The following is a 15,599-nucleotide window of genomic DNA, read 5'->3' on the forward strand; positions in this document are numbered from 1 at the left end:
TTTCCCTCCTTGACAAGACTCACTGTGATGAGCCCATCTGACATCATTAGTAGCCCATAAAGGTTCGTTGGAAAAGTCCAAAAATATGTAGAATGGAAACCACCTCCTTCCTTCTATCTCTCTCAGCCAGGAGAGAATTCAGTAGCAAACCATGAAACTTCAGCTTAGAGACTTTTGTCCTAAAGAAAACCAGCTCCTTTCCATGTTCATTTACTTTCATACTTTGATGGAAATGGAATCTCATCGATATGTTCTCTCTCCTACCTTCTCCCCTCAGCCATACAGATGTAGGTCTAGTCATCCACTGTCATCATTCTTGTGTAATGGGGAGTGGAAAGATCATGGGCTTTTGGAGTCAGGGGACCTGGGTTTCACATTCCAGCTCTCCCCCGATTACCTATATGATGTTATCCAGGTCATTCTATGGGCCTCAGTTTCTATATCTACAAAATGAATGGATTGGAGTAGATGGGCCTCTAAGTTTTCTTCCAGCTCTAAATGGATGTTTTTTATGATCCTGTTGTAAAATTCTCTGGTATGCTGGTGTGTGTGTGTGTGTGTGTGTGTGCGTGTGTGTGTGTAATCTTCCTCCAGAGCAGGGATTCTCATCCTTTTTTATGTCATGAATCCCATTGGCGTTCTGGTGAAGCCTACAGACTAATAACAACTAATAACTAATAATAATTAATAATAAACAGAATAATGCTTTTGAAAGCATAATATAGAATACTGTACATAAGATTATAATGAAACAAGGTATTAAAATATAAACATATATGTATTCTATATATGTATATGTATCAGGCATAATACATATACACATGTAGACAGTACATACATGTGTTACATACATGTATAACATGTACATATGTTATATATATTTATGTATATTTGTATATCTATTATACACAGCCAGCCAATATATTACATAACAGTCAATGGCAATATTCTATATAGGACATGCATATCTACTTATCTGATAGCAGCCCCCTCTGCTCCCTGAAGAACACTGACTTTGGCTGCATGGAGTCCTTCATCTTACGAGATCCCCTAGGAGGGCCATACAGCTTACTGGGATTTCATTTTGTTTTTAGTGGAGATTGATCCTGGGATCATAGATCTAGGACTGGAAGAGACTTTAGATTTCATCTAGTCTATCTTATAGATGAAAAAACTGAGGCCCAGGGCAGGTAAATGACTCACCCAAGGTCACACAGGTCATAAGGGTTGAGAGAAGGATTGGAACCTAGCTTCTCCGATGGCTGAGCCAGAATTCTTTCCACTGGACTATATAATTCTGCTTCTGCATTCTAGTTTCCAGCCCTATTTCCTCTTTCTTCTTTAGGGAAGTCTCCAGGGCTGTCAATCAATCAATCTACAAGCAGTTATTAAGTATGTGCCAGGCACTATGCTTGACTCTTTTTGTTTTCCATAGTATCACAGTTCCTGGAACATAGTAGGTGCTTTATAAATGTTTCTTGGATTATTGAATTTAATCCAATTGACTCATCCCTGGGGTCGATATTCTTTCCTTCTCCAAACTACATCATTGCTCAGGAAGTGGCTGCTTCAAGTTTGAAATGAAGTCTTGGGGCAGCTAGGTGGTGCAGTGAGTAGAGCACCGGCCCTGGAGTCAGGAGGACCTGAGTTCAAATCTGACCTCAGACACTTGACACATGTCCTAGCTTGACCTTGGGTAAGTCACTTAACCCCAATTGCCCTGCCAAAAAAAAATAACATAAAAGGAAAGCCAGAAAGACAGAGAGGAAAGTGAAGGCACCCAGGTACAAAAGCATGGTAGAAAAAATCCAAGAGGAGAGTCAGGAGTGCAGCCTATAGAGGAATGAAGACATAGGCAACCTGGGCATTCTCCTTCAAATGGAGGCTCCAGGGGGAACCAGAGGGAGGGGCTGCAGGTACTAAGGGCACTTCCAGCATGTAAAGGCCAGAGCTGGAGCAAACGTCTGGGGTGGAAAGGTTTCTGGGACATTTCAGACAGAGTTTTGGAGAAGAGTGAGGACTGCAGCCTGGAGAGGAATGAATGAAGTGACCTCAGAGTCTACTGAGTCCAATCAGGGGAGTATGGAAGCCAGCTTGTATTGGCTCAAGACCCAATTGTTCAATCTTCATTGTGAACATTTATGCCTCAGAAATTGGCAAATGCTACAAATCAGGGCTTGATTTATTGTTTTATTGACAGTCAAGACTTAAGAAAGTGATGGAGAAAATGTCTAATAATGCATATTAAATTTAAAAGTGTGTTATTTATACATTCCATCCCCCACCCCCCACCCCACGAGCCAGTTGTTAAGCATTTACCAGCCCAACCCTGAGTTACAGCTGAGAAAACTAAAGCCCAGGGACCTTAAAGTGACTTGCCCGTGGTCAAACAGTTGGAAAAATCAATCCTTCTAGTGAACCTACTGGACAATTTAGCATGGGGTCTTGGCACCCCGGGGATTTAAGGAGTATAACCTTCTAGGTCTTTAGCTGGTCAAAAACTCAGAGGACCCAGCCCTGGAGGATTTAATGAACCTGGGGCTTAGAACTAGGCTCTGCCTTTAGCAAACAAACCTCTTTTCTTGGGGAATCTTATGTATTATCTTTGGTGAGAAACTGGAATGTATTGGCCTATTCAGTTCATAACATGGACTCTTGAAATAACAGGTCAGCTGATCTGCAACCTTAAATGTAATCAGTAATGTCATTAGTCTAATCCATAATCAATAGCTGTGTAATTGCTTCCTTATTTTTATATCTTGTCCTTGGGGGGGTTTTGCATTCCGAATTAGACATCAATTTGTAAAAATGCTTGTAAACAATGCTAAACATATCGTCTGACATCTCCACGTTGACTCCGGGTGACATTCCAGCAAATGCGCGCGCGCGCGCGCGCGCGCGCGCGCACACACACACACACACACATCAATTTTAGCCATCAGAGAATTGTGTAGAATAATAGTGGAAGGATCTCATGCTGACAAATGCTTTTAGACTTTCTGCTGCAGTTGGCTCGACTTTTTGAATATGAGGTAAGTCTCAGTATGTCATCAGCCTGCCAGGGGTTCATGGCAACATTCAAAACACCTCAATTTTCTATTTAAAATTATAGTCAAGGGGCTTACAGAATTGGTAGTTTTACAGTTACTTGGATGATTTTATTTACTTCCCCCCTTCAGCGTTGAAAAGGCTTTCCAGATTAGAAGTTAGGGGAGCAGGGCTTGAATATCACTTTGGCTCCTACTCCCTGGGTGAGCATGGACAAGTCCCTCTAAGGTCTCTGGGACTCAGTTTCATCTTCTGTAAAAAGGGAATTGGACTAGCCCAGGGGTGGGGAACCTGCTGTCTTGAGGCCACATGTGGCCCACTAGGTCTTCAAGTGCAGCCCTTGCATTCAGTCCTCAAAGCCACAGATTCCTGGCCCCTAGACTAGATCAAGGATTCTTAACCTGGGGTCCACATATTCCCAAGTAATACATGGATAGATTTTAGGGCATCTATGAACTTGACTGGGGAAAAAATTATACCCTTATTTTCACTAACCTCTGAGATTTCAGTTCATTTTGTCATGAACAAATACCTCCAAAGGCATCCATGATATACATAAAAATGTTAAGAATGATGTCTTAATTTCCTAAATTTATTAAGCTATTTTTCCCAAATCTAGGATACTATGAATCCAGTAGTCTCCAGGATGAGTGACTCTTTCTTTTAACAAGACTTGAAAATGTAAATTAAAAACCTAGTACCTACCTTATCAGCATCAGTAATGTCAATATATAATTTGACATAGGGTATATGATATATAATATAAACGATACATAACATAATATCAACATATAATTTATGATACATGAAGAATTTTTTATCTTGTTAGAGTGGGGTACTCCCTACCCAAGCAGCTGCAATCAATCTATCTATGTCTTAGTAGATTAGTCTTAAGGAGGCGCTTGAAGCACGCAGAGTTTAAGTAACTTGCCCAGGGTCCCACAGCTAGTAAGTGTCAGGGCAGATTTTGAACCCAGGTCTCTCTGAACTTGAAGCCTGATCTCTCTCCCCTTTGCCTTACTGCTTATAATCTGAGGATGGTAAGGAGATGACACCAGTCATGGATTTAATGTAATGAAATTTTTGGGAGCCTTAATATTAATTTGGCAACTTGCCTTGCCACCCCCATCCCCAGCCCCCATGCTCAAATAATATGCTTACCTTGAGCACCCACTTTGATCTTCTCAAGGCTGGAGTCATCTCTTTGCACAGTGTGTGTGTGTGTGTGTGTGTGTGTGTGTGTGTGTCTGTGTGTGTGTCTGTGTGTCTGTGTCTGTGTCTGTGTCTGTGTGTTGGTGACTCAAGGTCAGACTTGAGCAGCAAAGGGGAAATGTGTCGAAGGCAATATTTATGAATGGGCTTGCAGTCTACTGTAATTGAAATTAGTGTTGAGTCTTCTGTTCCAGTAACTTCCCAAGCAGACAAATCTGAATCGACAGAGGTCTGAACTTCATCTCTCCCAAAGATAGCTCATCAGGGGGCCTGGGTTATAAATCTCTTTCTTCCATGATAATGCAAATGCTAATTGGTCTGAAGTTGGCAGTTCTTGCCATTTTGGAGCAGATGGGGGATCTCTGGGTCCTTTCAGATCCTGTGGTCTGTGGGGAGACTTCAGTGGGAGCTGGCAAAGTCACTGTGAAGGAAAACATTTTTAATGCAACCACTTGAAAGGTCTTTAGGAAAGCGGAGTCCTGCTCCTTCTCTAGCAAGCCGGGTGAAATGAGAAGTGACATTTTCCCCACCCCACCCCCTCTTTCCTCACCTTGAAGCATCACCAAGTTTGAAGAGTTGGCCCTGAGTGGTAAAGTCTTGTAAAACCCAGTCTCTGTCCTGAGCTCAGATACACGATAGACAGAATCTCATCAAGAGCTTCCACTGCTTTGTCCTAGAAACAAATGGTGGGAGCTGGAGACTTTTGTCCCCTAAGCCACCAAACCAAAGGTCTTTTCAGATTATTTGTGGCATACATAGAATTTTTATTTTGTTCTGGACCCATGTTTTTGTTAGTGGTCACATTCCCTTCACTGATGTAGATTGCCATCTCATCTGTAGCTTATGGTCTCAGAAAGTTGCTTGGGGTCATGGAAAGGTTAAATGACATAGCTAGTCTTGTGAATCTGTCAGAAGCATGACCTGAACCCAGACCTTTCTAAATCCAGGGCTAGCCCTCCATCAGCCATGTTATACTTATCTTAGAAGGATGGAATTTTATATGTGGAAGTGACCTGAGAGCTTAACCTGTCCAGCGGCCTGATTTTACAGATGAAGAACTGAGGTCCATAGACATTACAGTTACTCAGATAGCTAGCTGTAGATCTGTGACCAGGTTCCCAGGAGCAGTGGTTATAGAAGTAACTACCTTTTACACAGTCTTTAAAATTCAAGTGAGAACCTACAATGTGCCTAGCACTGAGCAAGAAGGCATCACGAAACAGTGGAAAGAAGGCTGTACTTGGAGTCAGAGTCTGAGTTTGAATCCTAGCTCAGCCATTTGCTACCGATGTAATCCCATTCAAGTCACATGATCTCTCTGGGTCTCAGTTTCCTCATCTGTAAAATTGGGTGAGGAGTGCACTAGATGGCCTTTGGAACCTTTTCTAGATCTAGGATCCTGTGATCCTAGATACTGTAGGAAGGTTCAGGGGACAGGACGAAGTCCCTGCTTACATTCTTGCTGGCTCCTTCCATCAACTATTCAACCATTCCACCCACTGTGAGCTGAGCATCATGATGGAGCTTCCCCCGTGGCCATGCCATCCTCGTAGAACATGGTTTTTGGTATTTGTGGATGTAGTTCTGGGGTGTGGGATTTTTTTCAAAATACTATGCAGTAAGTAGGGATGGGAGAAAAGAGAGAGCATTTCTAGTCAAAGAGAAGGAAGCAACTGCAAAAAGTAAGGTCAGATGGAAACTGGTATAGAGCTCCAAGACCGTTCCCAGAGATGGTGCACACTGAACTGGGCATCATAGAGAAACAACAAATTCTTTCCACTAGAGAGGTGGTGCAGTGACCGGAAGACTGGATTTAGATTCAGGAAGATCTGGCTTCAAATCCTTCCTCCAACATTTACTATATGACCCTGTGGAAGTCGCTTGACTGCTCAAAGCCTCAGTTTCTTCTTCTGTAAAATGAGGATAATAATGGCAACTACCCTACAAATTATTGTGAGAATCAAAGGAGATTTAACATACACATACACACACACATACATATATATCTATATATACATACATACATATAGGCAGAATGATTTGCAAACCTTAAGGGTAAATGCCAACTACTATTAGCATTCAACTTGGGTCATATCCTCTTATTGTCCTTTCTCTTGTTCATTGGAGAGCTTCCATGGCCCTGGAGACCCTTGGTTCACCTATGAGACTCTGAGAAGATTTTCTCCCTGGCTTCCTGCTCAAGGTAGTCCAGCTGTGGGCATGATCTCAGTAGGTGACTTGTTCAAGTTCAAGTGATGGTGCAGGTGATGTGGTTCAGTGGAAAAACCACTGGGTTATGGGTGAGGAGACTTGGGTCCTAGTATCAGGTCTGCCACTGACTGGGGACTGTGTCCCTAGCTGTGTGACATCAGGCAAGTCACAATTCCTATGTACCTCAGTTGCCTTTTCTGTCCAGTGCCTGGCACAAATAGGTGTTTAAATATTTGCTGAATGATTCTGACATGATTATCCTGGTGAGAAGGGTCTACTTTACCTCCCTCAGAAGAGCAAATATCTAGAATAAAGCGTCATCCAAAATCATGATTGCAAAGCTGACTGCTGCTGTGGTTCTGTGAATGGCCCTTGTGATTTCTTCTAATGAAATGATGTCCTATATTTCTGCAGCAATTTATAGTTTTCATCTCATTTCTTTTTAAAAATGTTTTAAAAATTGATACCTTTCCTTTTTATATCCCATTTATTTCCAAATATATCTCTCCCTCTCCCTTCCCCAGTGAGACTTCCCTCATAACAAAGTTTTTAAAAGAAAGTGAAAACAAGAAATTTAGCAGAACCGAGCAACACATCACCTGTAACTGACAGCATGTGTGATATTTCACTCCCATCCCTCTGCAAAGAAGGAAGGAAGGTACATTTTTTAGCTTTTCTCTTGGACTAAACTTATTCATTATAATAATACAGCTTTCAGGTTTTTTTTTCTTTTGCTGTTTTCTTTCCCCATTTATATTTAGTTGAAGTCACTGTGTATCTTGTCTTCCTTATTCTGGTTTCTTTACTTTGCATCCATTCATATGAGTTTTTCCCATGTTTTTCTTAATTCTTTATCGTCGTCATCTTTTAACAGCACAGATTCCATTACCTTCACCTGCCACAGTTTATTTACTCGTTCCCCAATCAACCTGCAATCTCATTTCACATTCATGCTGTGAGGCAGGGAAAAGAGGTCTTGACCCCTTTTTGTGGATGAGGAAACAGAGTCATAGAGATCATAGATTTAGAGCTGGAAGAGATCCTAGACATTTGCTTCATTTGATGTATGAGTAAACGCAGCCAGAAAAGTTAAGTATCTTGCTCAATTTCACATAGTTAGTGATTCGACCAAGACATAAGAGCTAGTCAGCAGTCAAGCCATCTCAGCACAATCTCAGATCACCTAATTCCTAGCTGGAGCTATTTCAACCACATGACTTGTCTCAGGCCTGTCCACTTGGCTCTAGGGGCTCAGACACAAATTGAATTGAGGTAATTCTGGTGCAAGGATCCAAGAAACTGTGAGGAACTTTGATTTATAAGCTCCCTTCCTGTGCCTTTTTTTCCTTTTAAACAGACAACCTTGACTTCTTTCTCTTCTTGCAGAAAGGACCAAGTTGAACTATGCAGTCTGCTCAGAACTACCTGATGAGAAGGGAGAGAAAGCAAAGAGATCTTTATGGTTGGATTTAAAGGTCAGAGACCTGGGGGTGTTGAGAAGTAGCCTTTTGCCATTACCTCTGAGTTTGAAGACTGAACCCTCCTTATCTGAGTGTTGTCTCCATCTTCATCTGTCACTTAGAATTATAGAATCATAGCATTTGACAACCATGAGAGTCCTCAAAGAGTATCTAGTCCCGGGGCGGGGAACCTGGCCTCGAGGCCACATGTGGCCTCAAGTACAGCCCTTTGACTGAATCCAAACTTCACAGAACAAATACCCTTAATAAAAGGATTTATCCTATAAAACTTGGACTCAGTCAAAAGGCTTCATCCAAGGACCTTGAAGGTCTTGAGGCTGTAGGTTCCCCAATAATGCCTTCATTTGACAGATAGGGAATCTGAAGCTCAGAAGGGTAAAAATTGCCTGAGGTCTCATGGCCTTTCAGGGATAGAACTGTATTAGTCTGATCTCTTCCCTCCTAGCCAAGTGCCTTTTAGTTACTTGACTGTATTATCTTGTTTTTTTAAAAAAAATTAAAGGTAAAATTAATTTTTTCCACACCAGCTTTAGTAACCTAGATCATAGACCTCCAGAATTTTAAAGCAGAAACCAAACTTAATGATTTGCCTAGTTTAATGTAAATGAGGAAACTCAAGTCCTGAGAACTGAATTCAGTCATCAGTCAACTAGCATTTATTAATACAAAGAAAGGCAAAAGACAGTCCCTGTTCTCAAGGAGCCCCCAGTCTAATGGGGGAGACAATATGCGAACAGCTATAGAAATGATAACTTGGACATATTCACCAGAAGGAAGGCACTAGAATTAAGAGGGCTTAGCAAAGATTTACAGATGGTTGCCCCAAACACCCCCATCCAAACAAAAACTCTAAAAACTGTTCAGCAAAACCAATTGATACCATGACTGAGTGATAATGTATCTTATTTTCACCTTTCGCCATCCCCCTTGTAAAACAGATAGGATGTTTCCTTTAATGCTGAAAATTTGCTGCTGACTAGACTAGGTCAGAAGATCATACATTTAGACCTAGAAAGCACCTCAAAGTTCTTCTAGCCTAAATCTTTTATTTTATAGATGAAGAAACTGAATTGACTAACCAAGATCTTTCAATTAGCAAGCTTAGATGTGAACCCAGGTCTTTTGGCTCCATATCCAGGGTTCTTTCTACTGTTCTGTATGGTTCCTTCCAGATCTGAAAAGATAATCTTATGTTATATTTCTGCTCAATTATGGATTGGCAGAAAATGGTGTTCCATTTCTGAGATTTTATGATTCTGTGTCATTCATCTTCTTATTGCCAGTGTCTTGTATTTAGTAGGCACTCATTTGCTACCAATTCAATGAATGAGTGGATCTGCCCAGCCTCATTTTTATATGTATATCTTTATGGATATTTTGTTTCCACACAACAGGCATCGTCCAACAAACCCGTAACCAACATCCTGCAAAGTCCCGACTCTAAAAGCAATTGTTTGGTTGGTTACACAAAACCAAAGGGCTTGAGTGACAGGGAATCTTATTTTACATTTTTTGTTGCCATTTGCCTTTGTTAACAGATAGGATGTGTGCTTTAACTTTAACAATTTGGTGTTGATATTTTCTGTGGTCTTTGGCCTGAGTTTTGTTCCTTTTGTGGTGGTGTTTTCATTTTTGTTATTGTAGTCACTTTGTATTTTTTTTCCTTTAGATTCTGCTTTCTTCACTCAACATTACTTCATGCAAGTGTCTTACCTTATTTCTCATGAATTCTTCATTCTTTAAGGTTCAGTAATATTCCACTACATTTACATGCCACAATTTGTTTGATGATTTTCCAATTATTGGGTATATTTTGTTTCTAACTTTTTGTTACTACTTTAGCACCCACGGTCTCCTATCACCCATGGGTCTCTTTACACAACAAATAATACTATTATGAATCTTTTCTTTCTGTCATTAATGCCTTAGGGCCATTGACCCAGTAATTTTTCTGGAGGTAATTCCAAATTGTTTTCCACAATGATTGGACCAATTCACAATGCAGCTATCAGTAAATTAGCATAACTATCGTCCCATAACTCATTCTAGCATTAAAATTTTCCATATTTTCCTGTCTGTTCTCATTTGATGAGTGACCCTTTCTCAAAACTCCATTTCTATAGTCCAAGGAGAAAGGAGTCTCCTGGATCTGCAGGTGCCTTCTGGGACCAAGATAACATGACTGAAGCTTCTTAGACCCATCGTGAACTGGAGCAAGTCTTTTGTGTGGCTTTTGACAGCAGGTTACAAGAAGGCTTCTCTGAGTGGCAGAGGACTGTATGAGGGATTGATGACAACCCTACCACAATAGTGCATTATAATTATAGGGACAGAACTGGAAAAAGGCAATGAGAGAGAGAAGGCTATGTAGGACTTTCTCTCGGGAACCCCTAACACATTAAAGAAATAAGGCAAGAGCGTCCTCTTTACCTTCTTCCTTCTACCTTCCTTCCTTGATTGGGCTGCTTGCTGGGAATGGGAACTCCATGAATACTTGTTGAGTTGATTTCCACCACTGTCTTGCTGCACGGGTGAATTTGCACCTGAACCAAAGATAGGGACTAGGGGGAATAATCATCTGCCACTTCTCCAATCCTGTTTGGGGACATTCCTACCTTTGAGGAGCACATCAGTGAGGACACCTGGGCCTTCCCTCAGTAGGTATCCCTGTTAGAGGTAGTCTAACAAGATAAGAACAGTGATTTTCCAAACATTTTCAGTTCTTGTACCTCTGGACTTTTATGTAAAACTTCGCATGGCACTTATTCAATATGAAAGGTAATCAATTCTTGACAGATGCATATAAAAAGTAAAACAAAGAGGTCATGCAATTTCAGTAGAAAAAACATAGTTATTTACTAAATATATTCTCCATACCCCTTGACAAACTTCTCATATCTCCTGGGGGTACATATATGCTAGGTTGGGACCCCCTGGGCTATATGAACCCTGAGGCTGACAATGTGACAATTAGGGTTCTTACTTCTGTGTTAAATATAAGTATCTGTATTTAGAGGTCATAGGCATCACCATTGTTAATTTTAACAAACATTGAACTACAGGTGGCAGAGGCTATAAAGATAAACAAGATGATCCCTTCCCTCTAGCTGGGGAGACATGGCATATGCACAAATAGCTATAAAGAAATAAGTGCTGTTAAGAGAGACTTCGGCAAAATACAATTACTTCTGGGTAGAGTATAGGTTGTATTAAACTGGACCTTGAAGAAGGGGTTGGCTCTTGACAGGTAGAGACAAGGCTCATTAGGCTTCTTAGAAAGTCTGGATGTGAAGAGAAGAGCAGCTTGGAGTCACTGTCCTGATCTCTAAGGGCTTACAGTCTAAGGAAGGTACATTCATGCTGATAAATATATAGGAAGCATTTGAGGGAGACAATGAGTAAGTATAGATAAGTGCAGTCATCAGATGAAACAGGCAATGAATGGATGAGATCAAATATTTACATTTGATGTGGACTGAGGGTTAAGTACATTAGTGCATGAGAGATTGCTGTGATACAGTAACTGGAGAATAGGATTTGGAGGCAGGGGACTTTGGTTTGAATTCCAGCCATATATTTTATTGTGTGAACTTGGGCAAATTGTTTATTTCTCCAAGTCTCAGTTATCTGATCTCTAAAATCATCATCACCATCATCACCATCATCATCATCATCATCATCATCATCATCATCATCATCATCATCATCTTATTTGTTGTAGCCACTTAATGAATTTTTTTGTTATTTTTTGGCTGGTGTTGGTGGTGCCAGGGGTGTATGATGGTCCAGATCCTTGAGGGAATTTTTGAAGTGCAAAGTCCCTCCACATACATAATGACATTTCATCTATAACTTCTGGACTTAGAGAGCTATCTTGGGTATAGAGAGATTAAATGACTTGCCTGTGGTTACACAGTCAGAAAGAGGATTTTCTAACCTCAAAATCAGCCCTCTATCCACTATATTCTCCCAACTCTTAACCGGATTGCTATGGGGTTCAAATTAGATGATGTATCAAAAGCATTTTGCAAACCAAAAAAGCATTACCTAAATACCAGTTATCATTAATAGGGCACAGAGGGGGATGGGGGTAAAAGAGAGTCTGAAAGCTCATATTTACACTGACCATGATTGGTAAGTGTTACAGACTTCCTCTCTATTGGTATGGTTAGGTGTGAGCCTTTCTTGGCCCTATAGCCTCCAACATGGATGTGCCAAAGACAATAGGGAAGGATTCCAGAGGGTGTTGTCAATGAGAAGTCCCTAATTTTGTGATGTAATATCACTACTGTCCAACCTTGTGACCTTTTCTGTGTCTAACACCTCAACAAATGATACTTTCCCCTGGAATGTACACAATACAGGAAAAGGCCCCTGGAGAAACCAGGCTTCCTAGAACTTCACTGTTTTTGCAACGGCCCTCTTGCCTGCCTCTCCCTGGTTTTATCTATGACCTTTGGGAAGCCTCAGAGCAGGAGAAAGATGGGTACCTTCACTGAGGCTACTGGTTTCTTTTTCTCTCCACTCACCCAATTTAACTGTCCTTTCATCCTGCCTGTGGCAACCAAGACTTAGCCCAGAAATAGAGATGCCCTGGGCTCCAGGGCATTGCACCTTATCTTTTGCACTTCAGATGCTCTGAATCCCATACCACTGATCCCCTAGCTCTGGAGGAAGGGGACATGAATTCAAATCTAGCCTCTGATACATACTGGCTGTGTGACCTCAGTTAAATAACTTCACCCACTTGCACCTCAGTTCCCTCATCTTTCAATTGAGGGGATTGGACCAGATGCCGTCCACAGTTCCTTCCATGCCCCATACCATTCATTGAAGCCATCTTTAGAAGCGTACTGAACATGTGACTAAACGGAACCAAATCATAAGTACTAGAATCTGGTTTGCTGCGTGGCCTGGCACTGGTGAATTGCCTAGAGAGGTATGCCCTCCTTTATGTAGTTAGAACTACTTGGTGAGCAGAATGGGTGGAAGGGAGTAAAGCACAAGACCGGAAAAGTTGGAAGAAGCTAGATTATACAGAGCTTTAAGTGCCTAACAGAGTTCTTATTTGATTCAGAATCACAGAATCTCAAAGTTGTAAGGGGCTCCTCAGCTTGTGTGTGACAAGGCAGGACAGATCAGCCCTTCCTTATCCCAAGCTATCTCTCTAGCCAGCAGGCAAGCTGCCATAAAACACTTACATGACAACCCAAGGTACTGAGTGATTAGGCATCAAAAGGAATGACATAAGGCATTAAGTTCTCAAGGAGTTTAAAGGAAAAGGGACATTATGGGTTTAGATTGTCTGGGAGGAAATAGAGATTGAGCTGGGCCCTGAAGGAAAGGTCAAATTTGCCTGAATAGAGAAAAGGGCCAAGGGAGACTCACCATTAAGGCCTCTATCTTAGTCTCTGCAGACTGACACCGAAATCATAATCGAAGAATTTTTGAGTTGGAAGGGACCTTAGAAAATCTAGTGCAAAATTCTCATTTTGTAGATGAGGAAGGAATGAATTCCATTTGCCCCATGGGTCCCTCCTACCCCTGTTCTGGGCTTTTGTTTTTCAAAGTCAGGTTTCTCTTGGGACGGGTTCCAGTGAATCATTCCAATGAATGTTCTGGGTCACCAGAGTTAATTAAAGTAGAAAAAGCCCGCATCCTTTCTCTTTCACCTATGCAAACACTAGATGAGCTTTTCTATTTGGGAGAGGGCTGCTTCAAGACTGGGGTGAGTGCAATTGAGGTCTGGGAATGGTGCCAGGGTATATCTGCGGCACACGGTCAAAGACATCACCAACCCAACCCTGGCATCTTTCTCCCTAGTTTTGAGTGAGTAATTTGACATACTTAATTCCCTAAATAGTTTCAAGGACAAAACGTGAATCTGGCTCATGGGGAGGGATACAAATAGGGAGAGATTTCTCCTTTTCTCTGAGGGAAGATTTAGTCCTCTAGCTTGGGATCTAGCCCACTAACTCACTGACTTTAGAGGTATAGCCTGCCCCCATTCACAGTGATAAATATTGTCCTCAGAGCTAGCCTAGCTATTTCCCTCTTAGGGTTCTAGAGGTTATTTTCTAAATGCCCCTGGATGATTCTTTAATGCCACTGGATGAAGTACCCCACCCCACCTTCCCTCCCAGTACCCAACTGTTTTCTACCCTCATCCTCAAGATTGTCAATTGAGAATTATTTAGTCAGTTAATCTAAAGCAGATTTTAAAAAGAAGATATACTAAGGTGGTGTTGTAAACCCCTGTGACAATAAATGAAGTAAACACCTGTGGATTTCAGAATTTCAGAAACCTATGACACTCTCCTCTGTCAGTACATAGCACATATTGCAAAGGGTAACAATGGGCTGCTCCAAGTCCTTTTGTGGTATTCATGGGGCACTTAGAAAGTTCTTCTTAGATATGGGGTGGTCTTGTTCCTGGGGTCCCAGTTGAACTGAGAGTCAAGTCTGTCCATTGGTCCCAATGATACAGATGCTGCTAACAGTTGATCTAGGGCCTCCATTTAACATAGCAATAAGGAGTGCAATGTCTCCCAGACCCTTTGAAGGTGGAAAGCCCTCTTTGAAACAAAGGTTGTGGTGGGGTGGGGGGGAGGAGGAAGAAGAAGACCTAGTGAAGGACTTCCCTTCTCCCCTGACACCCCAGTAGATATTTTTCCTTAGGGATGTGCAGGAAGCCACAGAGTCCAATTTCTGAAATTCTTCTGAAATTCCTCTCCCTTCTGAACTCACTTGATAATTTATAGATGCTTCCTGGAGGTGTGACCAAGTTTCCAGGCTACTGAAAGAGATTTCTTGTCTGTTTTACTTCATCCAATGGATTTTAGTGACTTTTCAAACTAGTGTAAAGGTCTGTTGATTGTTGGGTTGTGATTATTCTGACCTAATTTAATAACAGAGGTAAAAATGAGAGTGAAGGTGGTTTCGAACTTGCCCTGACAGCTGCTTTCTTCTGGGTGGTCCTAAGCACCATTGAAGGGCATGTGTCATTTTTAAATGGGCAGTGGGGAGAGAGAGAGAGGAAGGTTTGGGGGAGATGTTCTTCCTTCCTTCAGCCACCTCTACCTTTATCATGAGTGTAGATTTTTTTCTACCTTTATCATGAGTGTAGATTTTACTGAGAGGCTATATGGGCTTTTAGTGGAGGGTGCTTTTTGGTACAATGGGAAGGAATTCTAGGTATAGAGCTAGGGGACCTGGGTTCAAATCCAGCCTCTGATATTTACTAGCTTTTTGAACTTAGGCAAGTGATTTCAGCTCCCTGGGCCTCAGTTTCCCCTCTTTAAAGGAGGGAATTGGACTGGACCAGCTCTGATCTATGATCCTGTGAGTCCCAGTAATATAACCTTGCCTGTGAACTTTGGTTTGGGGGATTCCTATAGGAGGTGGGATGAGGTGAAGAGACAAGTCAGGGAGGAGAGGTGTTGGGAGGCAGGGGCTGAATTGTGGTTATCACTGTACCATTAAAGTAGAGTGAATCATTGTCCTGGACTTTTGTGATGAGGGTACTTTTTCAAAGTCTCTGCAGCTAGACGAAGCAACATGGGGTCCATCCAGAGACTTTATTTTCCAGTGGTTGTGGCGCTCATGTTGTGTGTAACACCAGAGTGACAGAGCAACTGAATTGGCTGA

General features: G+C 41.6%; 1 protein-coding gene across 1 annotated transcript in view; it reads left to right on the forward strand.

Moving 5' to 3' along the window:
- The window catches only part of LOC118828694 (heparan-alpha-glucosaminide N-acetyltransferase-like), a 378,901-nt gene that overhangs the window by 111,353 nt on the left and 251,949 nt on the right, over positions 1 to 15,599 (forward strand). The window lies entirely within an intron of this gene.

Source organism: Trichosurus vulpecula, chromosome 8 (assembly GCF_011100635.1).
Source record: "Trichosurus vulpecula isolate mTriVul1 chromosome 8, mTriVul1.pri, whole genome shotgun sequence".
NCBI lineage: Eukaryota > Metazoa > Chordata > Mammalia > Diprotodontia > Phalangeridae > Trichosurus > Trichosurus vulpecula.